The 27733-nt window shown below is 40.5% G+C and overlaps 1 long non-coding RNA gene across 1 annotated transcript; it reads right to left on the reverse strand.

Annotated features, from left to right (window-relative positions):
- LOC146056574 (uncharacterized) lies at positions 1–27733 on the reverse strand. The gene is made up of 3 exons (XR_014469354.1): positions 27607–27733; positions 2144–2177; positions 1–133 (listed from the first exon to the last, which is right to left on the reverse strand). It is a non-coding gene; the product is annotated as an uncharacterized LOC146056574 (long non-coding RNA).

Raw genomic sequence — 27733 nt, forward strand, 5'->3', positions numbered from 1 at the left:
GCAGTCCACTATGGCTGGAGAGTTGCAGTGTTCTCTCAGGACAGTTCCACCGATCCCAGGCAAACTGGTACTTACACTCCTCAATACCACTCTGTGCTCCAGCCGCCACACTGCTTGAGTAGATGAGATAAGCCTATCAGAAAAGTGAAGCAGGAAATGATGTCTTGTAAAACTTTTATACATAGATTTATTTATTTACAGTTTATTTACTGGGTGTGCTGCCTTCCCTTGACATATACTACAGATCCTACTAGTCTATCGCCTCGAAATTGGCAACCATTTTTGGGAGGCTATTTTTGCAGATTGCATGCCATCCACATGGAATCTGAAGAGACTCGCCTTCCCTCCTGCAACAGCTTCCAGTACAGCCGCAGCATCTATTGTGCCATTGCTGTGCCCCACAGGACCCAGCGCCTCAGATTAAAGCCTGATCAGCCTATTAGTTGATGAAGCCCTGGTCAGCAGCAAGTCAATAATACTGCGTTTTTAGGGAACTGCAAACTTCACGCAGCCTGAGATCTGAGCAGTGTGGCTTCTGTGCATAGCCAGATCTACAAACATAGAAGAGTGTAAACATCTGGTGTACATCTCTACATAAGGCTCACAAGGACAATCCTCCTACATGGTGGCAAGTGCTTTTTCTTTTGAAAACATTATACTTTGTTTATGTATTACAACATAATGCAGAGACAATATATAATGAAATATCAGCTCTGGACCAGATGGGCGGCCTTATTTAATACTGATACCAAGAAAAAAAGTAAAAATTTGATCTTGGAGTTTTACATTTTCACTAATAGAAATAATAAAAAATGTGTATTATCTGGGTGCCCGATTTTTTACTCGTAAGGCATTGTACAACCAAAAATCGATTGGACCCGATTTTTCATTGTACAGGCACCCAGATGCCTGATTTCTATGTGAAATGCCCCCCCAGACCCGATTTTTTTTTATTGTACACCCACCCTGATGGGTAATGACTATGTTAAATGGCCCCCCATTGTTGACGCCACCCCACTATCAATGCCAACCCTGAAGCGTGGCGAGCATAGCGACCCCGCGAGGGGCGGTGGTACGCGATCTCCGACCTTTTCATGCCCCCACTATCCACGTTGGCATGGAGTTGATTTTATATAGTGTGGGGAGCCACCGAGCCCGAAGCGTGGCGAGCGAACGCGGATTACTTCACCTATATTCCGTGTCCCCTTGCGGGGCTCGCTGTGCTTGCCACGCTTGGGGCTCGGTGGCTCGCTGCGCTCGCCACACTATATGAAGTCATCTCCATGCCGACGTGGATAGTGGGGGTATGAAAAGGTCGGAGGACGCGTAGCGCCGCCCCTCGCGGCCTTGCTGCGCTCACCACGCTTCAGGTTGGCTTTGATAGTGGGGTGGCATTAATAAAGGGGGGGCATTTAACATACTCATTACCCATCAGGGTGGGTATACAATTAAAAATCGGGTCTGGGGGGGCATTTAACATGGGAATAAGCCCAAATTGGGCATGATCGCATCGCATCGCATGCCATGCAATGCGATATTAAAATTGTACAGACGGGTTTCAAAACCCCTGAAATCAGGTGCCATCGCATCGTATGCCTTAATTAGTGGCATGCGATGCAATATATCGGGCGCCCAGATAATACACAAGTACCAAAAAAAAGAGAGAAAGAAAAAACATATATATAAAAACAATCTTGGAATAGAATAAGTTTTCCTTTTTGATTCATTATACATATGTTGCCTACCCGTGATCTAGCCCAAGAGGACATTTTCTATAAAAATTGAAATCAGGGCCGGCGCCACCACTAGGCAAATCTAGGCATTTGCCTAGGGCGCCGGCCACTGGAGGGCGGCATTTTGCCCCCCCCCCCCCCGTGCCACCCGGGTACCTGTCCTGCGGCGCTGTGTATTTAAAGCTGGCGGCGGAGGCAGCGGGGGTCCCTGCAGTCCATTAGAAATAGACTCGCCTGGGGCGCTCCGGTGCCTTGCACCGGCCCTGATTGAAATACATATTAAATCTATAAGAGTGTTAGAGTAGTTACAATACATGACCATAACGCTGCTGCAGATTACAAATGAGATCTCACACAAGCCAGAAATCATTATACTAAGTCTACATGCAGATCAAAGGAATGTCTCTTACCTTGGGGCCGGTCATCAGAAAATTGTTCACTGACCTGCAAGAGACAGAGCAAGCCATTAATTGAAAGAAACAAACTCCAGCTTTACAATTCAGACAGGACATGCCAGGAATTCTTCTTTTGCTTGTCATATTTAGTGTGATTTTATATATATATATATATATATATATATATATATATATATATATATATATGTATGTGTGTCAGCACAGTCCAAATAAAGGATAACTGCACACCACACATCACAACAGAAATATTTGTGGGTATCCATTCAGTCAAATAATAGTCAAAAAAGTAAAAAAAAAAAAAAAAAACATAAACACTCCTCAGTTTCATCCAGCAAAATATTTATTTATTGCAAACATCTAGTTATCAATGTGTAACAATACTTGTCAGGTAAGAAGAACGGAAGAAGTCATAAGTAATAGCATAGACCATTTCAGTGTTTGGACACATATTTCTAAATATATTTCTTAAGCAAGGGGACACTCCATAATGATTCAAAATGTTTACATTAGATAACTATTACTTTCATTGTATAAAAAGTATTTACTAGAAACATACCATTAAGGTTTAAACAGTCCATAGAATCAGGAGTGGAACCCAATCTGTAGAACAGAGAAATCAAATGACACTGTCAGAAAGGCAGTGAGTGAAAAGGAAGCAGGGCCATTAGTATTAGGGAGGCTTTGAGTTGTGGAGTGGTGCCTTGCAATATGACCCACTCTGTTGTCATTTCGGGGGGCATACCCAGCACTCTGTGGGAAGCCCTTGGTTTCTCTCTCTGCACTGATAGATGCCATGCGCATGCGCACATCATCTATTCCATGATCACCAGCTGCACTGCAGAGCATCAGTAATCACAGGGTCCCGCAACTGCCCCCTGCTCGAGAGACACTGCGACCCACGGTTGGGACTGGGGGTCACTGTCCAGTTACTGGGACTGTTCTGCTGTAATCAGGACAGTTGGGAGGTATGTATAAGCGGACTGTTTGAAATAAAAATCCAATGTGAAGAATTCTGGTTAAAAAAAAGTGAAAATGAATTCTCTATTACTGCATTGGCATCATCAAGGATGGGGACGAATCGGCTTACAGACAAGAAGTGGACCGATTGGCCCAGTGGTGCAGCAACAACCATTTAGAGCTCAACCCATTCAAAACCGTCGAGATGGTAGTGGACTTTAGGAAGAAGTCTGTTGGTGTACCTCCGCTAGCAGTTGCTGACAGTGTGGTGTCGCCAATGGACTCTTTCAAGTTCCTAGGAACCACAATCTCCAGGGACCTTAAATGGGGACCCAACACTGATACTATTGTTGGAAAAGTGCAGCAGAGGCAACTGAGGAAGTTCAACATCTCACAGAAGCTTCTGCTCATCTTATACTCCGTGATTGTGCAGTCTGTACTGTACTGTGCTCCTTGGTACTGGTCTGGTACGGCTCTGCCAGTGAGAGAGACAAATGCAGACTCCAAAAGGTAGTCAGAACTGTGGAGAAGATCTACGGGACGGACCTTCGCTCTGTCCAGGACCTGTACCTGTCCAGTAAAAGCGGGCAACGAGGATAGTCAAGAACCAACTACATCCTGGCTATGGCTTGTTTAACCTGCGGCCTTCAGGAAGATGCTACAGGGCCATTCCCACCAGTCCACCAAAAGCCTAAAAAGTTTCTTCCCTCAAGTGGTTCACCTGTTGACACGTGAACTCGTGAACACCTCACTGTCTAGTCACGCCATAAACGTTTCATATAATCTAACACTGTGTCCCCTTGGAATAACTTTCTGTATGACTGTACTTGTTCCCCCACCTGTTTATATTGTTTAATGTTTATACTGTATACTGTTTACTTTTTACCCACCTGGCTGCTGCACAGCAAACCGAAAACAAATTCCTAGTATATGCAAGTATACCTGGCCAATAATGCTGATTCTGATTCTCAGATATACAATGTGTGTATTTGTGTGTGTGTGTGTATGTATGTATGTGTGTATATATATATATATATTACTTGTGCAGTCCAGCACTCCTAATACCCCCACCATGGGGGTTTCCTGCCCGTTGCCTTCCCGGGAAGGTAGCACCTCCTTGCAGATATAGACAAAGTAACGGGCGGCACTCGGAGACTTTCAGAATACCTGAAACAGTGAAGCTTTTAATCTACGTTTCGGAGCTCGTGGCTCCTTCGTCAGGATAACAAGCCAAGTGAATCAAAAGTGTATTTAAACATAACTTACCGGCATGTCTCCTCCCCGCCGCGCTCCCACACGTCCTCCGTCGCTGGAACTCTACCCTGACCACTTCCGTATTCCTCACTGGCTTCCGGCGGGTGCAGGAGGTCCCTGGCTTCTTTGGTTGCTGGGGTAACGGGGCGCCGTCAGAGCCTGCACTACAGCAATACAAATACATAACAAGAATGTTAAAACCGTGCAATTTAAATGCATTGATACATTTAAGACATGAAAGCTTCCTTTGGGAAGCGTGCTGCGTGACAAATGTTTAAAACTGTGACCAACAATTTAAGACCATGTGTCAACACATGGATATGAATATGTGCTAATTTCAAAGAAAATGAAAAAAATGGAAAAAAGTTAGAAAAGAATAGCAACCGTTAGCTGCTATCATTAATAAAGAGCATCTTCTCCCTGGTTGTGATGGGGAATGTTTGCTCTTGCTGGCGTTTCTACCTGGTTAAACTATTGTATCACTCGTGCCGACTGCACCTGTGTCGACCACCTTCAGCAGATATTTATCATTTCAATTAAACTGTACTTTTACACCTGCTGGTATCTAAGTATGCTTTTTACTATTACTAGCCCATCTATGTTATAGAATGGCCCGCTGCATGTATGATTTTATACAAAGTGAATGAGCCCTAATGAGTCATTGAGTCCTCGTGGATGGATAATACTAAGCTTGTAGATCCATCTGGACTCTAACTGCAACAGTTTTCTTGCCCTGTTGCCCCCTCTCATATTTTCTGGTACATGATCAATGATCTTGTATTGAAGTGTGGCCATGCTATGTTTTTTTGTCGTGAAATGGCGCGCCACTGGTTGCTCACTAGTCCCTCTTCTAGCACCTCTAAACCACCTGTCCAAAACAGGATGAGGTTGTCAATGTATCTATAGTACAGTGACACATGGGGTTTGGCCACTGCATTGGTCAACCACAAATCGCCCTCCACCTCCCACATGAAGGCGTTGGCGAATGATGGAGCCACGGTGGACCCCATTGCACACCCCACAGCTTGACGGTAAAATTTACCCATGAACAGAAAATAATTGTGAGACATTACAAATTCCAAAAGACACATAAAGAAATCCACCTCTGGGCCCAGGTACCTTGCATTACCTGTGATAAGCCTGCGTATGGCCTGTAGGCCTGCCCCATGCGGGATGCAGGTATACAGGCTCGTAACGTCAATGGTGGCCATGATGGTTTCCTCTGGTATCATCCCTAACTGGTCAAATTTTTGTAATAGGGCACCGGAGTCCCTGAGATATGTGGGTATAGCCTGTATGCAGGGTTGCAAATAAGCATCAAGAAACACTGCTATGTTTTCACAAAGCGAGTCCCTCGCTGACACAATGGGACGCCCTGGTGGATGTTGACTGTCCTTGTGAATTTTCAGAATGCTATAGAATATGGGGACAACTGGATGCTCATTATATAATTTATTGAACACCTGCTGTGAAATAATTTGTCCCTTTAGTGCTTCATCAAGGACGTGTCATAATTCCCGTTGGTATGCCACTGTGTGGTCTTTTTGTAGCTGAATATGTCTCAGAGTCCCCCAGTAATCAATTGCACTCCTTGATGTACTCCTCTGTGTCTTGTATCACGATTGAGCCACCCTTGTCCGCTCCGCGGATGATGATATCTTGTCTGCTGCTGCTAAGCATACTTAGATACCAGCAGGTGTAAAAGAATACAGTTTAATTGAAATGATAAATATCTGCTGAAGGTGGTCGACACAGGTGCAGTCGGCACGAGTGATACAATAGTTTAACCAGGTAGAAATGCCAGCAAGAGCAAACATTCCCCATCACAACCAGGGAGAAGATGCTCTTTTTTAATGATAGCAGCTAACGGTTGCTATTCTTTTCTAATTTTTTCCATTTTTTCGTTTTCTTTGAAATTAGCACATATTCATATCCATGTGTTGACACATGGTCTTAAATTGTTGGTCACAGTTTTACACATTTGTCACGCAGCACGCTTCCAAAATGAAGCTTTCATGTCTTAAATGTATCAATGCATTTAAATTGCACGGTTTTAACATTCTTGTTATGTATTTGTATTGCTGTAGTGCAGGCTCTGACGGCGCCGCGTTACCCCAGCAACCAAAGAAGCCAGGAACCTCCTGCACCCGCCGGAAGCCAGTGAGGAATACGGAAGTGGTCAGGGGAATGTTCCGGCGACGGAGGACGTGCGGGAGCGCGGAGGGGAGGAGACATGCCGGTAAGTTATGTTTAAATACACTTTTGATTCACTTGGCTTGTTATCCTGACGAAGGAGCCACGAGCTCCAAAACGTAGATTAAAAGCTTCACGGTTTCACGTATTCTGAAAGTCTCCGAGTGCCGCCCGTTACTTTGTCTATATATATATATATATATATATATATATATATATATATAGAGCAAGGTGTGTGTTGACCTGGCGCTCCCCCAGCTGGTCAGGGACCCAGGTGCCTTCCGGAACAGTTGTGCAGGAGTAGTCAAAGAAGCGTTACTGCACTGTTCACCTTGACAAAGGGGTACCTTATGCCCCGAAACGTTGGTATGCTATTTTTGCACTAATATACGTTTTTGAAAATTCCCAGAGTGCCGCTGTCTGCTTCTTTGCCTACTCCTATATATATATATATATATATATATATATATATATATATATATATATATATATATATATGATGGATGCGGCAGCATTCACAGGACATATGATGAAAAACTCAGGTGTTCTTAGTTTGACGTTCCAGTCGGGTAGACTTTTATCAAGAACTTATTGTATACAATTATAAATTATGGATCAAAGTCTACCTCTCTGAAACATCGAACTAAGAACCCCTGAGTGGTTTGAGTTGTTCATCATATGTCCTGTGAGTGCCGCCGCATCCATCCTATATCTTACTGGTTTGCATTGTACTCTGGAGGGCACCTCCTGGGAAAATAAACCCTCTTTCACTGCGGAGTGCCTGCTTATTTTGCTTATATATATATATATATATATATATATATATATATATATATATATATATATATATATATAGTATAAGAAGCAATGTCACCTATGTTTAGTTCAGGGTTGGCCAAACCTATCCTCAAGATCTACCAACAGTTCATGTTTCTCAGGCAACCTGTGGATCTATAGTGAATGCAGCAAGTTTGAAAATGTAACAGTTCGTAATGACTACAGCTGTAGGAAAATGTGGACCGCTGGTAAATCTCGAGGATCGGTTGGGCCACCCATGTTCTAGATTGTGCATGACTTTGCTATTCTATACATTCCTGCTTGTTTATCTTGTATTTGGCCTCACTTATATAATGTCTGGGTTTTACTTACTGTATCACAAGTTTTGCATGGACAGAAAATGTACAGAAAAAAAAAAGTAATGTACTATACAGGTAGGTGATCCATATTGAAAATATAGAACATTTGCAGTTACAACATTTTCAAATTTAAGTTACAGTATATCCTGGGACAATTACTAAAAATTTGTGACAGTTGGCGAATAGATGTTTATTACACTCATTAATATTATTATATTATACATTCATGTTATATTTTTGACGGTTTCCTGGGTTGTACTGTACAACACTACTGGTTACACAACGCACAGATCCAGAAATTTTAATGCAGCAATGAGAAATTATTGATGGGAAAACTCAATACTACTGGCTCAGAGAAAACGGCTAATTGCCGTAATTGCTCATGATGGGAAAGTAAACCTTATTGTGATGCATATAAGGAAGACCAAGTCTTCATTTATCAAAAATCAACAGGAAATTTAAGTTATTTTAAAAATAAATGTTTATGAAGAATATACTGATGTGGCAATCACCAGATTGGTAATTTTGATTGCTGCGCTTATAATTAGTCTTTCTCATACAATGTGGCTTGTCACAGGGCCACAAGACTTGGCGTTGTGTAGCCCTACATTGGATGAAGTACAGATTAAAACTTTCTAGTCTCGAATCAACGCTTTCAGTTGTGTCAAACTCTTGTCTGAAAGCACATTCCAAAGACAAATTAATTATGAAGAGGCTTAAAATTAAAACACGAACACCGCGTATTTTTGAGGTTACTTGGTAACCATTTCTATGGAGCTTTTCATAAACAGGATGTTGAAAGACGCGGAAACTGCCATTACAGACTTGCATAATTCTACTTTTTCGTGTGAGTTTCCATTTAAATACTATTCCAAGTACTTCATGTGACCTCTTCAAACCAAATGTATTTAGGTTGGGAAAAGCTACAGGCTGTATTCCTATGTAGTAATTTAGGACCAAACAGGATACTAAGGGGATTAGTTTGAAGAGGCAACCTCTGATACCACAGGACAAAAAAGGATAAAGAACATGTGGAAAAACATTGAGGCTAGTGACCAGTCAACATTATCATAATCCTATTAGCTCTAAAGCCAGTCACACCTGGTATGGAGTGAATCTGAGGTGGTGGTGGGGACTGTAATGTAAATACCAATATCCCTTAATCCACAATTGGGCAGTGTTATAGGGATTGGAAGCTTTGAAGCCACCAAATATCCTTGTTCTAGACTCCACATACACAAACATTACTTGGTTGTGATTTCTACAATTTCTTTTGCTAGGTGGATTTCTAAACGTCCAACTGTCTACAGAGGGGTACAATCGTAATTTGGTCTTCTACCAGCAGCCAATACTCCACACAGATATAGACACATTTGTAATTATCTTTACAGATATTTTGAATTAGCAAAACATTAACCAACGGAAGAAGGCCCTTGTTGGAACTTAATAAATCCATTTAGTCTATACATTTATCTGCATGTTTATTTGCAGTAACATTTGTCATTCATGGTATGTTCTTGGAGTATTATTTCTGTGTTTTAATCTTTTACCTTAATCGTTATTATCATCCAAAGTACCGATAATCAGTACTTTGCGATGGACAAAGCTACTCCAACCATATCTGAATTACATCTAGTTTGTCTGTTCCTACAATGGTCAAGAGTCAGTGGCTTTGGCATCTGTTTAAATTTGGCACCTGTCACAGCTTGCATACTGGCAGCATTATGAATTTGGCACTGACTACAAGCCAATTATGGCTTGTGGAATAGCAGCCATTCATGGCCCACACAGCAGCCACTGATTGGCTGCCAATACACCAGCATTAGATTAAAATAAAAAGAAGAAAAGAGTCCAGCTGCGGTGTGGGAGGAAAGAAGACATTCTAAAGAAAAGAAGAGGAAAAGGCTGGCCACAGAAGAAGTCCGGCAGAAGAAAGAAGAGAAGTCGTTACTGGCAAGCGCAGCTGAAGAAAGAAGCTCAGGACCAGAGTGTAGTAGTGCAAAGGAAATGTTAATGATATAGCTACTTTGTAATTGTAAGAGGACATGGGGCCTAATTTAGACCCATACACTGGTCTGCGAATTCGCAGCCCCAGCTATTATTGAACGAATGCACATGCTCACGGATCGTATTCTGCATGCTTGAAGTGTCCCTGTGACAAAAGCCAGCATTGTCTATGTAATGCTGGCCATACACAGGATGATTGACAGATGGCTGGCATTTGGGGGAGGCACCAGGCCATTTTCCCAGTGTCTGGGGAAAACACAGGTGGACCCCAGCATGTAATGGGAGGTCATCTTATGTCAGCGCTGGCCCCGATCTGCCATATTTCAGCTCAGGGTAATTCACAGGCTACTCAGCCGCTGCACAAGTGTGGGGGGGTCCATTCGATGGTAAGTGGATGCAAATAGCATATATTTGCACAGCTGAAAATTCACAGCCAAACACATGGGCAGGTTTCACTCTGGTAGGTCAGCAGCTGATTAATCACTGGGATCCTAAAATTTGCATCCTGGCGATCAAGTCTGAATTACCTCCGTAGTCTGGCTCAGAGTGGAGAGTCTGACTCTTGTGAATGAACATTAGTGCATGTGGTATTGGTGGGAATAATCTAACCTATAATAACAGATTGGTTGTCAGATACTGTTTAAAGATTTGAAATCTGTGGGAAAGTCTGATTGGGTGTAGAAGGGAATGCAGCACAGGAGAAGTCTTGTAGGAGATAGTGAGCAGTGGTTGCAAGAAATGAGGGGCAATGGTGGATGTACATTTTTGAGACCCTTCAGCATCTCTCAGCTCCCATGCCTCCCCACGCTACTTGAGAGACTTGCCTACACTCGCCTCACACACTTTCTTAACTCCTACAACTTATTGGACCCGCTTCAGTCAGGCTTTTGCTCTCAAAACTCCACAGAGACAGCACTGACTTAAGTAGTGAATTATCTGGCCACTGCTAATCAAGAAGCCATTTCCAAATTCTTATTCTTCTAGATCTCCCCTCTTCCTTTGACACTGCTTACCACTCTCTTCTCATACAAACACTACAGTCCCTAGGTCTTCAGAATACAGCTCTTTCTTGGTTCTCATCCTACCTATCTAATCCCTCTTTCAGTGTTTGCTTCTCTAATTCTACCTTCGCCTTTCTACCTCTGTCCGTTGGAGTACCACAAGGCTCAGTCTTAGGTTCTCTGCTTTTCTCAATCTATACCTCAGCAAACTAATCAACTCTTTCAGATTTCAGTATTATCTGAATGCTGATGATACTGAAGCCTATCTATCCTCCCCTGAATTGTCACCATCAGTATTGCTCCGTGTCTCTGAATGCCTTTCTGCCATTTCATCCTGGTTGACATCAGAATTTCCAAATCAGAATTCATTATATTCCCACCAGCCAAGATTAGTTACCAACCTGATATCTCTATCACTGTTGAAAACACAACAATCAACCCTACAGCACAAGCTCACTGTCTAGGGGTCATCCTTGACTCTGAACTGTCCATTATTCCTCACATTCAATCTGTCTCTAAATCATGTTACAGGCATCTTAAAAACATATCCAAAATTCATCCATAATTACACAAGACACTACAAAAACTTTAATCCATGCACTCATTATATCACATATTGATTATTGCAATAGCCTCCTTACCGGTCTTCCTAAGTAAAGACTCTCACCACTACAATCCATTTTGATTGCAGCTGCGAGGCTGATCTTCCTGGCTAGACTTTCAACTTCTGCCAATCCGCTCTATCAGTCCTTCCACTGGATGCCTATGGTGACGATTCAGACCTGCTCATTGTGGTCTGAATTCGCTACCCCAGTCATGTGCTATTGTAGTCAATAGTCTCCATTAACATTTATATCTAATTTCATCCCATCTGGGCTGTCTTGTACTCTGGTGGGATGGGTGCCGGATGAGTCATCGACAGTTGTTTCTCCGACATCGAAATCCTGATGGTCAGTAGTTCGATAGTCGGCATCCCGACTTACACAGGCTATTCTCCCTCGTGGAGGTCTATGACCCCCATAGAGGGAAAATAGAATAGGTGGCAAGCGCAGCGACCAAGCAAGGGGCTTCAATGCGCCTGCCCCTCTCTCAGGCTCCTGGCAATCAGGATTCTGATGTCTAAAGGTGGCCATACACATGCAAATTTATCTTCAGATCTGGCTGGTTGGAACAAAAACATTGTTATGGATGAGAGCAAATGACAGTTGACCATTTGTTTGGAAATGCTGGAAAACTGACAAACTGTCACTCATCCATAACCATGTTTTTGTTCCAACCAGCCAGATCTGAAGATAAATGTTACTAGTGAGATAAATCTTACTAGTGTATGGGCACCTTTAGACAGGACCTTCAGAATCCTGACTGTCAGTAAGTGATACCATACCCATTGGTTCTGTAATGCTATAGATTCATAATCTTTTGTATACCTCCTATTGTCCCTATAGAGCACGGGTGGGGAATGTTTTTGGGGCCAAGGGTCATTTGTAATGTGGGAAAGTGCTTCAGGGGCCATATTTGAAAAAATAAATAAAATCAACTTACGAGTCATGTACAGGGGAAATCTCGTGAGAGGTCGGTAGCTCTCGTAAGATTTCCCCTGCACTTGACTCCCTGCAAAGCCGCCGGGCGGGTGGGCGGGCCACACAGACCGGCTATGGGGGCCGTATAAGGCCTGCGGGCCAGAGGTTTCCCACGGCTGCTATAGAGTGTAAGCTTGCGAGCAGGGCCCTCCTACCTCTATATCAGTCTGTTACTACCCAGTTTGTTTTAACACTGTTGTTTCCAATTGTAAAGCACAACAGATATATAGCTGCGCTATAAAATAAACTGTAAATAAATCAGAATCAACTTTATTGGCCAGGTATACTTGCGTATACTAGGAATTTGTTTTCGGTTTGCTGTGCAGCAGCCAGGTGGGTAACAAGTAAACAGCATACAGTATAAACAATAAACAATATAAACAGGTCTGGGAACATGTACAGTCATATAGAAAGTTATTCCAAGGGGACACTGTGTTAGATTATGTGCAAAGGGTTATGGCGCCACTAGACAGTGAGGAGTTCATGAGTTCATGTGTCAACAGGTGAACCGCTAAATAAATGAACTGTTATGGGGGCCCCTTTGCAACAAGCAACAATAGGGCACCCTTCTCACAGAACCTACAGTTTATTAATCACCTCACAGAATTATTTTCTCACCCCATCACCTTTTCAATAAGTACATAAAAAAGTGTGGAGTCTAATAAGGTAATTTTGCTAGCGATGAGTGTTGTGTGCCACACACCACTCAGCACCAGAAAAATTACCTTATGAGACTACATGTCCTGAGCTCCTTCTGACCTTTTATGGCTTCCATCCTTCTGACCTAGGATGGTCCCTCACAGGCTGTGAGGGACCATCCTAGGTCTAGAAGGTGATTAATAAACTGTGAGACTGCACTGGCTTCACTGTGAGTGGCAGTGACTTCCTATTGGAAGTCTGACCTGTCAGTCGCCCAAGGCAGTCCCATTGGGAGGTGTTCCCTCCCTACGGAGGTGCCTCTTTGGCTTCTACAGCACAGGGGTATGTGCAGGTACCTACTTTGTTACTACGTATGCATCAGTCCTGGGGCCTGTCATCTGTATTATACAGGCGCCGAGACCACTTCTATGGGCTGTTGCCGAAGCAGCCCATAGTTGCTGGCCGCATGCGCAGTACAGACATCATTACTGCGCATACACCAGGTCCAGCGCCTGTCATCATTGTATATTTGATTGGACCTGCATTTGGAGGACATGCTGGTTCCTGTAGTGCCACATGGAAGATTTTGGGGTAACTTCTGATAGGGTGGCTCTCAACTTAGATATATTGCTAAGTGCTTTTATCCTAGAGCTTTACAGTAGACAATTATATGGCCCAGAATGGGTGCTGTTATCATGCAGTATAGGGACCTCCGGTATCAGAGAATCCTTGCTTAGGCCTGGAGGCTTATCATATTTTTTGCAAAATATACGTAACTGTGATCTCTGAATTACCTTCTGTTATGTTGATTTTTCACATCTTATTACTGCCCTTTGGGGTGCTGGGGGTTAAATCTAGAGATGTGCAGGCAATCAGAGTAAATCATTACTAATCTGATTGACCAGCTCTCACACTGTTATCATTGTACAGGTGACAGAAACACTGCAAATGTGTGCACTGCACTGTACAATTTGATCCCAAATAAAAAATGAGAGACACCGTGTGTACACTGCTTTACTCTTTCTAAATATGTTACATCTGATCCATCTGCAGTGCACACGGGTTTGTCCATTTTGAGAACAAATTTGCCCTGCGATCAAGCTGAATTAGACCCTTTATGCAGGGGAGGAACTACTGGCGGTGCAGATGGTGCAGTGCACAAAGGCTCAAGCCAGTTCATGGGGCCCTTTGCCATCTGCATCTATCAGTTTTTTTTTAAAGTTGGCGGCATGATGAGTGGGGGTGCACAGACATGGGGATATTGCGCAGCGGCAGTGGGGGGGAACGGTCTGATCTCTGTTGCGGTCTGTGGATCTGGTCTGAGGCTTGTGCTGTTAATACTACAGGGAGGGGGCCAGGGCCTGATCAGGCTTCAGCGTAGAGTGCTGTTGAGCGGCTCAAACCAGCGCTGAGGGATATTTGAAATATGGCTCCTGCCCACCAGCCTATCAGCTCACGATGGTATGAGCCGCTCAGCAGCATAGGAGCTGAGCGCACACCACACAGTGCCATGGTGGTGTGCTCTCTCCTCTTATATGGCACTAATATGGGAATGCTGTAAGGGGCACTAATGTGGGCAATGTTTAAGAGGCACTACTAGGGGAATTATGTGTAAGGGACATATCTGGGGGCATAATATGTAATGGGCATTACGTGAGTGGCATAATGTGTAGTGGGCATTACATGTGTGGCATAATGTGTAATGGGAAGTTGAAATGCCAGATTGTTCGACCGTGGTTATTCAGTTTGTTGCTTTCACATCACACCTCATAACCCAGTTTATACCTGGCACAATGTCTACAAGTGGCAATACTATGTGGTGTAATGTGAATGCCACTTTCCCACAAAGCTATGTCCTAAATTTTTGACACCCGCGTTCGGCGTACACTGTACATATTTTGAGTATGTGTGGAATAAATGAGAGTGTGGATTCAGGTATGAGCATGAGTGAAACCAGATGATTGTGCAGAAATTGTGGTGAGGTTCACTAGGAAAGAGATTTATCTAAGGTGACACTTGGAGGAGGAAAGATTATATGCTCTGAATGGAAATTTTTCATTTTAGGTAGTGTTAATATAAGTATTTGGAGAGAGACATATAGTGTAACACAAGTAAGTACAGAACAATAATACTAAACTAGAGGTGGAATGAGCAAATTAGTTCCCCAAAAGAGGAGGATGTACACTACTGTATAGTGAGAAAACCAGAGGGCTGAGCACAGAGCCTTAAGCAACCATAACAGTTAGTAGGAGTGGAGGAAAATAATTGCCACAGGTTGGAACTCTCAGGAGATGCATCAAGACTCAGAAGGCGATAAACTTGAGAATTACCCAAAGAAACCTATCATCTTCAAGCCATCATTATCTGTCACAGGGCAAGATGTACTAAGCTTGAAAAGTGATAAAATTGGTGATAAAACACCACACAATCAGCTCCTAAATGCAATGTTACAAACTGTGTTTAAAAAATGACAGAAGCTGATTGGTTGGTGGTTTATCACTCTCCATTTTATCACTTTTTAAGCTTAGTACATCTTGCCCATTGTCTATGCCTATTGTTTTGGCAACTTCACCACTTTATCTCTCTATAACGTTTTATAGAACACAAATAGGGAGAAGGGATACAGACAAAAAGGGGAAAAAGGATATAATCGCAGGATTACAATATATTGTCGTGAGACAAAAAGGTAATACAAAATAAAACAACAGAACATTTATATAGGAATATTCCTACAAAAATATTCACATACAACACATACATACAACAGGAAGGCTCCTAAAATAAAAAATAAATAAAAATGCTAGCAACAGGGAAAATACAATAGGACAGCTATACAAGGAGCCTATCTCAGTGGATGGAGGGAACTATACACGCACCACGGAAACCAATGGAAGGCATGACTGGGCGGACTACCGGAGAAGAGTAGGCCCGCAGTTTCGTATTCATAATGGGATTGAACCGCATATTCAACTGCTGCCAGGATGGGGATTTGGGAGGCGCGTCACTGTTGTGCTACCAATAACCTGGTCAATATTAATGTATGGCCCATCACACACCGATCACCCAGGGAGAGAGCACTGAAATAAATATGTAATAGTGCAAGTTTAGGTAGAGGAAGTACACGGTAGCCTAGGACATCAGATAGGAGGGTGAAAACTGCTGTCCAAAGGGGGGCGAGGACAGGGCAGGACCAGAAAATATGATACAATGTACCAAGGCCACCACAATTACGCCAGCATGCATTTGAGTGAGACGGCCAGATAGAATGAAGCCTGGCACGGGTACGATATACACGATGGAGCAATTTATAAAAATGCTCAATATGAGTATACATTTAGATATATAAAAGCATGTATGGGACACCCCTTCCAGTCTTCATCTGATATCAAGTAGGAGAGATCTGATTCCCACTTTACTAAGGAATCTAATTTCTGGGGAGAATAGAGGCCTGCATTGGAATTACATCACTTACTAATTCTCCCTTTTCTGCCAACTCTATGTTATAAATTTCACGGGTAATTTGGGATTGCCACATTTTTATAAGGGGGTTGTGTTACACTATATAGCCAATGGCTGATTTGTAAAAATGTACAGAAGTCCCTATGTGGCAGGGAGAAATGGGATTGAAGTTGTCTAAATGGTAGGAGATGGCCATCAATGGTTGCTTCTCCAAGTGAAACCAGACCACCAGATACCCAAATTCAAATAAGGGATCAGGGACTCTAAACCTGCTATCGACCAGATTAGTGGATGGAAGTTGAGCATTATCTATTTTAGAAACTAGTTCCAGCTATGCATTCCATCCAGAATGGACCACCACCAATTGAGCTAGTAGACGATGATCCTCTGGTTCCGAGAGCCAAAGGACATCAGCTAATGGGAGAGGTGAATCTAAACCCATTTCCAGCTGACCCATGGTTTGGAGTTACTGTCTACAATCCAACCACTAAGAGGGGAGAGGATACACTCTAAGTGGTAAAGACATAAATCCGGGAACAACAGATCTCCTTCAGTTTTAGGGAGTGACATTGTAGAACAAGCCAGCCAAGGTTTTTTCCTTTCCAAACATATTTTTTTTTCAATTTTTTTTTATTAAGGCACTGTATGTTATACAATAAAATACAGCTTATACTGTAGGTATGCAGGTTGTACAGTGTTGTCATTTTCAGTTAAACAAAACTGATGTCAAAGATGCATACATAGATATGATTTAGTTTTTAACCTTAATATTGTGGTATGTCATCCATAAGTTTAACAATAACGAATTGAGTATTCGAGATAATGAACGATATAAAATATGAGTGACGATTAAGATAGGATCCATTGTTGTACAATAGCAACCTGTGTCCATGGTAGAAACATATTAAACAAGATATTACAATAAAATATTTCACAAAAATAAAGACAAATACGTTAATAAATAATTGAAACTAAAGTGTGTCTCACTCTCATCTCATGACCATAGGCATGCGCAGCACATTTTATTAGGGGGTGCACCGTCAAAGGGGTGTGTCTAGGACCACCTATTGGGTGTGTCTAACACCGCCCATTGGGTGTGTCTAATACCACCAATCAGATGTGCCTACCATCATCTATTTATATTGGCACGCACTACAATATAAAACGTATCTCAGCCACACCATAATCTCCTGCCTACATATATCAGTTTTAATCTTCTAATTACTTGTGTAACAATACATGCAAATAATGTCAAAAACATATATGGATGAAACAGGTATGTAGTGGTACGACAAATGGTCTAGTATAGTAACAATGCAAAACACACATAATTGATTGATGGGCGCTTCTTTTAATGTAATACAGATCAAAAAGCAAAAGTATTTGGTAAAAGGTATTGCTGTCATTGCCAGTGGCAGGAAAATGTTCATAAGGGTGTGCAAAGAATTAGGGGGTGCCTGTGCACCCTTAACACTCAATGTGCGTACGCCTATGCTCATGACCCCCCCACCCCACCCCCACCCTGCAGCCTAATCTGTAAATAGTTAAATTAGGTTGTTATCAAATGTGATGGGAGGGTCATTAGCTACTAGGCGTAGTAGATACCAAGATGTGTTCTGTAAGCTTTGGTGAATTTGTTGTCTCATATCCACCGAAAATGTGGCAATATAGCTTTCCCATATTGTAAAGAATGTATTAATTTTGTGTTCCTTGTCCAGAATGACTTCAATCCAGTCCATCCTGAACAAGTGAAAGAATTTGCATTTAAATAAAGAAAATGTTGGAGGTGATGGAGAAATCCATTCACGAAGAATAGTTTTTCGGGCCGCTGCGCTAATTGCCGGTAGGAGATGCCTGCCTTCCTTAGATATTCTCATGGAGGATGAGACAATATAAAAATAGCTCCAAATAAATTTTATGAAAGCAGAGTTCAATTTAGAAATTAAAGCTTTAAGGAGTAGAATAGGTATCGGAATAATTACAGCAATTTGGGGTGGACCATCCTTTTCAAAGAGGCAATACGACACACCAATATGGTGCATCGTCCAGTCAGATAGCAACAGGGACATTTTAAGAAGGAGGGGGAAGTAGTTGGTGAATATTAGGTCCGAGGCTTTCGGAGTGAGGTGAATCCCGAGATATTGTAGGCTTCTATCCTGCCAAAAATAGTCATACTGGGTTTTCAAGGTTCTAACCTATTCTAATCTTTTTCAATTACACTCACAATTTTTGTTTCCTTTTATGTTTTATCTACTAGAGAATAGCATACTTATTTTCTACAGGACCTAAAATGACCTAATCTGGGAGTTATACCTACTGTAAAATGACTTATTTTGACTGTTAGAACCTAAAAAGATCTAATTCTGTTACTTAAGGTGAAACTATATTAATTTACTGTGTAATGAGTAGTACAGTATGTAATTCATATATACAGATGTTTCTGGACAGCCTTGCATATGCAGCGGGACTGCTGGATCCTGAGATTTGTGGGTGTGAGCATCGCAGCGTACCGAGTCAACCAGAATCACCCCCTTAATCACATCATCCTGGTCCCGCCCCTGCTGTACATTTATGCAAAATGCTGTTTTTAACAGTAGGGTGCACATCCATAATGCCACATATACAAGCCCCCACTGCATAGTTGCCTATCCTCCTGCATTTTGCAGGAGACTCCCTGAAATAAAAGCAATCTCCCTCTCTCCCTCATAGGTCTACCAATCTCCCTCATTTCACCTAGCCCACATTACACTGTTACATTTTGGGGGGAAAAAAGGAATGAGAGATAGATAAATTCAGATTAATTCATCTGCACCATTTCCCAGCACATTAGCAAGTGTAGTATCTTTTAACAACTGCATTTGAGCTCATCTACATTTGGATATAATTCATTTTAAAATGATTCCTCTTAGATGTAGCAGTACACACCCATGCTTCTAGGTGCCACGCTCACAATCTCTTCACAATCTCTCCATATATGGTACTAGACACACCCTTTAAGTGGAGCATGACATGCCCCCTCAATGGGGCGCTGTGCAAAATTCTACTACCAACTATAATCTCCCTGAAACTAGTTTTCAAAAGTAGGCAAGTATGCTCCACTGTAAAATGCAATTTAACATGATGCTGAAAAATGCATACATTTTGCACATATGTCTTGATCTCAGCAGAATACATTTGCAATGTTACACTGTCCTAGTCCATGGATAACAATATTCTTCTGGCTTCTGAATAGCATCAACTACTTTATCTCCGGCTCCCTTTTGTTTAATCTTGTGTCCAATTAACACAATCCCTACAAGACTTTCCAGGTCTGGGCAAACACATTAGCACAGTCTGTGATCACGCATGCCTTTTTTTTTAAACATCAGCATCAGCCTCATCTAAATTGCTAATTTTCTAATGTGTAATGATGGAGATTAGCTGACAATGGAAAATTTGTCACAACGTGATTTCAGCAAAAGAAGTTGAGTAAATGCTCAGAAAGCGAAAGCTCTGTAAAATGGGGTTAATAATACAGTATTTGTCAGGTGACCCTATAAAGCAAAAACACTTACACTGTAACAACTGCTACCTGCTATTGCGGTTGTGTTAGTTCTTATATTTGTTAAACAGTGCATATGGGAAAGTTAATAAATAAAATAAAAAAATTAATATAATGTATCAGTTTCCTGAAGCCTGGCATCCAACAAGATAAAGTGATTTGTCCAAAGCAATAAAGAGCAAACACTTGGGTGGCAATTATGATTTTCACCTCTTTTGGTGGTCTTTACAATACAGCAAAGCCAAATCTCCTTCACAGTATACACGTAGCTTGTATCAAAGTGCAATTATGTAACTGGAACTCTGCTGGTTCTTGTGATTGGTATCCGGATGGCTGACATTGTTAACCTAATATACCACACATCTTGTGATCAGTCTAAATCACAGGAATACAATTGCTGCCTGCTGTACACGATTAATTCAAATTGTGACAGACCAAGGTGAGAGGAGAGATTGGGAAATTTTGGGAATCTCAAAGACCTTTTCGAAGAGTCAACAAGAACAATCTGCCCAGCGGCCTTTTTTAAAATGGATGCTGATCTACATGGGTTCCTTCACCAGACACAGATGCCACATTGTGCCTGCAGCAAGACCTCCTCCCACCATTCAATTTGCCATTGGTATATTTTTTGGGATGTGATGCAGCCAGCAGGGCTTTCATTGACGCAGTCACCTCACAGAACTCCCAGAATTCATGCGAAAGGCATTGTGTGGTCCATGCGTCAGAAGTCAGTCAAATCAGAAGTGTTTGGAGCAGAGCTTAGTTTTCACCCCAGGCCCTATCTGCCTGATTTCTGCATGCTCAGACATCCCCTGATGATCGTTCCCCCATGAACCATGCTCCAGGGCACTTTGTAAAATGATAGAGGGTAGTGGGGCGGTTAATGTCACAGTACAGTATTTATTATTCCATGTCCATGGAGAAATTTGCACTCTGCAGTATTGAAGTGTTAACAAAAAATGGGTGCAAGGTGCATACCCTTCCCCCCTTTATACAGTAGATACACCACTGCTCTTGTGTAAAATTCTGCTTCCATATTCAGATTGTGCTTGCTATTCCGACACTTAGAGAAGTGGAGAGGGTTGAAAAGCTTAGGTCAAGTACAGTAAGGGCACATTAATGTGAAGTTAGGCCATATGTGCCTACTAGCCAGGAGGTTTACTGAATCTTGGGTGGTGCTCCGGGCTGCCTGGAAGAACATTTAATCTCCTGCAGCTGCCTGGTGCCAGCCACTTCCCAAGTAAAGTTGTCAGTCCAGTTAGCTGATGACAAGATTTGTGCTGAATCACCTCATTAAACCCATGCCACCTGCTTTACAATGGCATAACCTCTTTGTATAGCCCCAACAATGGCATAACCTCTTTGTATAGCCCCAACAATGGCATAACCTCTTTGTATAGCCCCAACATGTCTCCCACCTATACTGCACCACGGTGGCTACAACATTATGAACACTTGCCTGCCCCCTCCCGTAGGAGGAAGCCAAAGAGTCAGAAGCTATCATTTATACCTGGTCACAGATACATATAGGTGCCCAGCAGGAGGCTTATCACTTAAAGGCAAACTTTGGTGCAAAATACACATTGATGAGTATGATGACAACAAGCAGCCACTTCTGATTGGCTGATTAGCCTTGAATGCTAACACTGATAGTATATAGATCATAAATGTGGCTGCTATAAATATAATATGAAGTTGTGGCTATGAAGAAAGCTAATTTTTAAGGTTAAAACTTAATTTGTGTGTTTATTTTGTATTTGTCTAGATAATTATGTTTTACATGGTAAATGTCACTTTTACATTTATTAACCCTTTGAGTGCCTAGGGAATTTGTCAAAATAGGTGGGAAAATTGTCAAGCAAACTTTTGTGTGCCAACGTTGCTGTAAGAGATCCTCAAAATATCCGTTAAAAATGCCAGCGTCGCTCACAGCGACTGTTCTCTTTGTGAGTGCAATATTTAACTAAACTTCTGTTAATAGAATTGGCTGTATTTGTATTTCTTTATACTAAAAGAACAGTCGCTGTGAGCGATGCTGACACTTTTAGCAGATATTTGGCATATCGCTCACAGCAACGTTGGCAATTAAAGGGTTAATAACACTGTTCAGATATTATTAAATGTTCTGTTTATGACATTTCCTTATAGGATTATACTTTTGTACAAATTGGGTAATGTAAAGTCAATATTTGCTGCTAACACTGACAAGCCATATCTCTACACTAATTACTCCTGGCAATGAGTTTTATTTTGCAGGATCTTAGGGTGCCTCCAGGTAAATTGGCTTTCATTTTAGAATTACAGAAACAAGTTAAGAAAAGTAGGTTCTATTATCAGGTAGTGTAGGACCACCAAAGCGGCAATGCATGGGTGTGGCTGGTGGCTTACCAGTTGTACGTAACTGAGATCTCGGCAATTTCTATTGTTATGAAGGATATAAATCTCTTTTGCTGTTCTATTTGCAGAATGCTGGGGATTTTTTTTATTCTGGGTCTAGATTAACCACTACCATACATGCACCTGTGATAAGCCTGAACATCTACAGTACCACTTTGTACAGTATATTGCACTTTCTTGTTGACGTAAATTTGACACATGCTACTTTTAATGCATTATACATCTGCATTTTTGCTACAGAAAATACATCTGACCCTATAGAGCTCCTCAATATTTATTAAAGGTATTTGCCAAAATAGTTCACAAAATAGTTCACATTATAACCATGTCAAATTAGATAATATTGTTTACTGAGTTCTCCTTAGACTGCATGACGTATAGTGGGCTTCTATGCATACAGCGCCAATTGTCCCAAGACAGTATATACTGAACTGATGTGGGCTACTCTACCTATACTAGAATGTACACTAAATCTGGCTGCTCAGTCTCCTATACATAGGACAGGACATACTAAATAACTAAAAGGGTAATATTTCTTAAGCAAATAACCTTAGGCAAATAACTAGCACAGAATAAATAGGTAACTGGCACAGATTTCTTTATGAATCTGTGAATAATAATTCCTGCTCATTTCAAAGCAAGTTATTGCAAAATGATCATTTCTCAGCTGCAGTATTATTGGCTCAGCAATAAATATTTCGGGCATAATCAGAAAATAATAGACCAGGGCTCCTTTGTTACGATAAAATAACATGTACAATTTGACCTAATTTTGCATATTAAAATGCATATTGTATTTAATCCCTTACTGATTTCCATTCTCTGTTTGGTTCTGCTACCATTTGGTTACATATTTATTTATTTATTTATTAACAGTTTCTTATATAGCGCACACATATTCCGCAGCGCTTTTCAGAGTATAGTTCAACATTCACATCAGTCCCTGCCCCAGCAGAGCTTACAATCTATATTCCCTACCACATGTACACGCACGCACACATATTCTAGGGCTAATTTTGTTAGGTGCCAATTAATCTACCAGTATATTTTTGGATTGTGGGAGGAAACCAGAGTACCCAGAGGAAACCCACACAAGCACAGAGAGAATATACAAACTCTGCACAGTAAGGGCCATGGTTTGAATCGAACCCATGACCTCAGTGCTGTGAGGCAGTATTGCTAACCATTACGACATCTGTACTGCATATATACATATAGTAATTATCTTGTTCTGCTTGGTCCTCTATCATCTCTACCATTTGCTGTAAGCACTAGAGTTACAGCGTGCTATGGAGAAAAGCACAACAGGTCACAGAAGTGCCCAGTATTAAATCCTTTCCCAGGAAAGTTTTGATTGTTATCAGGAACCAAAGCAAAAGATCATATCTTTTTTTTTCCAGAAGAGAGCCTGGGTTATACGACAGTCGTAAATTGAGGAAAAGTCTTATCTTTTATCACTGGAAATTCTTAGCATAATTAGTATGTAATCACCAGTTTCCTGATATCAAATCCAACAATCATGGCACCGATGATACATTTATGGAAGTATTTTTTATACTAAAATATTATTAATAAACAACCTTAATAATGTTGAGTTTTCCTTTGAGACTTTGTAATTGTACAAAAATAATTCACCAGTTTGGCAAATTGTCCAGAATTCAAACCCGCAGAGACAATAAGATTGAGAGGAGCGTAGTTTGCTGCCTATGCTCAGCTGTGAGGACTTTGACCGTGGATTCCTGATCACTTAGGCCAATTATAATTGTGCGTTTGAAATAGTATCTCAGAGATTCTATGCATTTTCCAGACATTCCATGCTCATATTAATGCTTAACTTTCTGGGGATTCTCATTGAAAAGACTTTGGTGTTTGGTGGTCGCTATTATTACTGGGTCACGTCATTTGAAATCCTTTACACAAGAAACATGGTGACTTGTGCACACAGATAAAGAAATTATCCTAAGTGATTTATTAGTATCCTCTGTCTCCTGACTCAGATGCAGAACATCCGGATAAAGATGGAAAGGATAATGGCTCATACGCTTCAGGAAATTATGGCAAATCTTCAGATGTCTGCATTCAAATGAGACGTCAGAAAAGCCAATAGTAGAATCAGACTTATAAAAGAAGTTATTTCTATTAAAACCGGTACATATGTATTTAAAGAACGTGTAGTGTCTTTATTACTCCAGAAAAGGTAGGAGAAACTACAGTGCAGAGATATGGCTCATCAGTGTAAGTAGGTACATGGATTTAGTCCAGGAAAACTGTTTGAGGTGCCCCCATACAGCTGAGGAATGGGAATATGATGCATTTACATGATAATGACTGCTTGTGTTGTTTCTTCCTTGTACATACAAATACAGGATGAGTTCCCATATCTGAAAAGTCAACATACAACATACAACTGAAATTTAAAAGTCTTAAACTGCATTTGAGATAGGGATGGTTCAATGTACACAAACTTTATACATATTGTATCAGGCTATGGGCATATGAAACATAAATGCAATCTGTGATTAGGCTTAGCTCCTATCCCAATGTTACGTCATTATGATATGCAAATATTCCAAAATCCAATATAATCCCAAATAATTTTCAGATACGGGAAACTCAACCTGTACAAACTGCAACTACATGGACAAGAAAGTGTCAATTCAGTTACTGATTCCTTCGGAACACAGCGCAACGGAATATGCTGCGCTACATAAGAAACTGTTAAAAAATAAATAAACACACCGGTACGGACAGGATGAGCAAATCAGCATATTAGAGAAGCTTTCTTCATCCTCTGCACTAGGAATCTTGCTAGGTCCACTAGGTCCACCATCCTCTGCACTAGGAAACTAGGTCCACTTGCCTATGTCTTTTTTAAGTGTGCTTAATTTTATGTGCTGCATATAATTTGTGTGTTATATATGTGTAGAAGATGGTCATGGCAAAATCTTCCAATGCTAGGACTAGCTGGACTTGCTCTATTACTTTAAATCAGCAATAAGATACAAGGCAAAATGAACCTCGATTTTCAGTGTAAATGCTGCTTAAAAAAAATGGGAAAACTCTCCTAAAATCTCTCACTTTCTGATTTTCACACCCTATTACATTTGACCCATAATCTCAGTCTTCCTAGTGCCACACAACCACATTGCAAAGAAGACACATACTGTAGGGTATATTGATATGAGTTACAATTGTAAAGCGCAACCGAATCTGCTGCGCTATAGAAGAACCTGTAAATAAATATAAGTGTCAAATGATTACTGCATTCAATGGAAATACTAAAGAAAGGTATTTGGCCTACAGTAATAATGCAAATACTGCATGAGTCATAACTCTATAATGGGGACTAAAGAGCATTCAGCTACTGTACATTGTATTTACTACCACTGGAATTAGTGGCTCAGTTACAAAGCTGATACACAGTGAGTTGGCTATGTAAGTGTACTGCAGACTCTAGGAGTTAAAATTAAAATGTTCAATTACTTCTGGTCCCTAGCATTTCGGATATGGGAGGCTCAACCTGTATTAAATACTATATTACCAGTACACATTGAACAGATCACCCTTCCAATTAATAATTCAGCACATAGAAATATCAGTAGCTAGTAAATTAAATTATTCAGCAAAAACTGATACAGGTTGGGTATCCCATATCCAAATAACCGTTATCCAAATTATTCTGAAAACCATAGACTCCCAAATTAACTTTTTTTTTTTGCAAAAAACCTACTGGGGACATCTGTAACTGGCAGTACTGCCGTTAAATATGTGCAAGACAATGATTGCTTGGCATTCAAAGACAGTGCCTGAGATAGTTCACAAACTTTGTTTCATGTTTTAAAACCTTGTTTCATGCACAAATAAAATCTATTTGTGTGTATTTCATGTTTTTGTTGTGTTTATACAACACAAATGCAAGATGCCTCCAGATACCTCATTTAAATATTAAAATATTCCAAAATACGGAATAATCCATTATCCAAATTCTTTTGGTCCCGAGCATTTTGGATAAGGGATACTCAACCTGTATTTTTTTCTGTATAATGTTTAAATATAGATCAATAGTTATTTATCTCCATTCAGTTTTATTACCTTGAAATTATAGGACACTACTTGTTTAATTCTTTTAGCTAGATTTTTTTTGATTGTAGTGCTCACTATACATTGTAACTAAGTGGCTCTAGTTGATTTTTTGTAAAAAAAATTTTACTAATCGTACACATATTTCTTTTTTTCATTTATATTGTATATAGATTTTGGTGAAAAATGTTTAACTAAATGAATGCTACATCTAATCCATTCAAAAATAATTCTGCATAATAGTGGCTGTCGATATAATGATTCAGATAGGGAGCACAGGCTACATACAATAAAACATAAATGAAACAACACATCATTGTATCTCCTGCCTTCATGACCGCACATCACATGCTAGAACTCTGCAACTATCCGGAGGAGGGAGAGACGCAAGGAATTCATTGTTTAGAAAGGAAAATTATGTTAAAGAATCTTCTGTTTCCGCTTAATTCAAAGTCTTATAAAATAATTGAATTATATATGTGAATGTGTGTGTGTGTGTATATATATATATAAAATTATTATTATTTACATTTTCTTATATAGCGCAGCAAATTCCGTTGCGCTTTACAATAGGTAACAGAGTGATAAAACAAACTGACTGAGGTAGGAGGGCACCCTTCCAATGAATAAATCAGCTATAGAAATGCCAGTAACTAGTGATGCTGAAATACGTTACATTCTTCAGCAAAAACTGATTTTTTTTTTCTGTATAATGTTCAAATATAGATATATTTATAGATAGTAGTTATTTGTCTCCAAGCTGTTTCATTACCTCAAAATTATAGGAGACTACTTTTTCTATATGTATGTATGTATGTATGTATGTATGTATATATATATATATATATATATAGAGAGAGAGAGAGAGAGATCTATATATCTCTCTCTATATACAGTATATAGTATATCTATATATATATCTATGTATATAGATATATATATAGATATATATCTATATACATATACTGTATATAAATATATCTATCTATATATAGATAGATGGATATATCTATATATACACACACACACACACACACACTGTTCAAATAAAATAGAACAATTAGAAGGTTTGTAACAAATTGGCGTAGTTATTGTTTAAATAAAACAAACAATGTAGAAGGTTTGAGGTTTGAACTTATTGGCTGAGTTATTTCAATTCATACATGTTGGTAAATTCCAACATGCCTTATGAGTTGCTTAAGGGAATACTTACCAAGAGTTGCAAAAATGGACAGAAAGTAGGAGGAAGGTGATCAAGAGGTAGCCAATATACAACATAATCCAAGACTAGAAAATCCGGAGGCACTAAAAGCAAAGATTGTTCTTCTGTAAATTGTAGT

The sequence above is a fragment of the Crinia signifera genome, unplaced genomic scaffold, assembly GCF_055691185.1.
Source record: "Crinia signifera unplaced genomic scaffold, ASM5569118v1 HAP2_SCAFFOLD_821, whole genome shotgun sequence".
Taxonomy (NCBI): domain Eukaryota; kingdom Metazoa; phylum Chordata; class Amphibia; order Anura; family Myobatrachidae; genus Crinia; species Crinia signifera.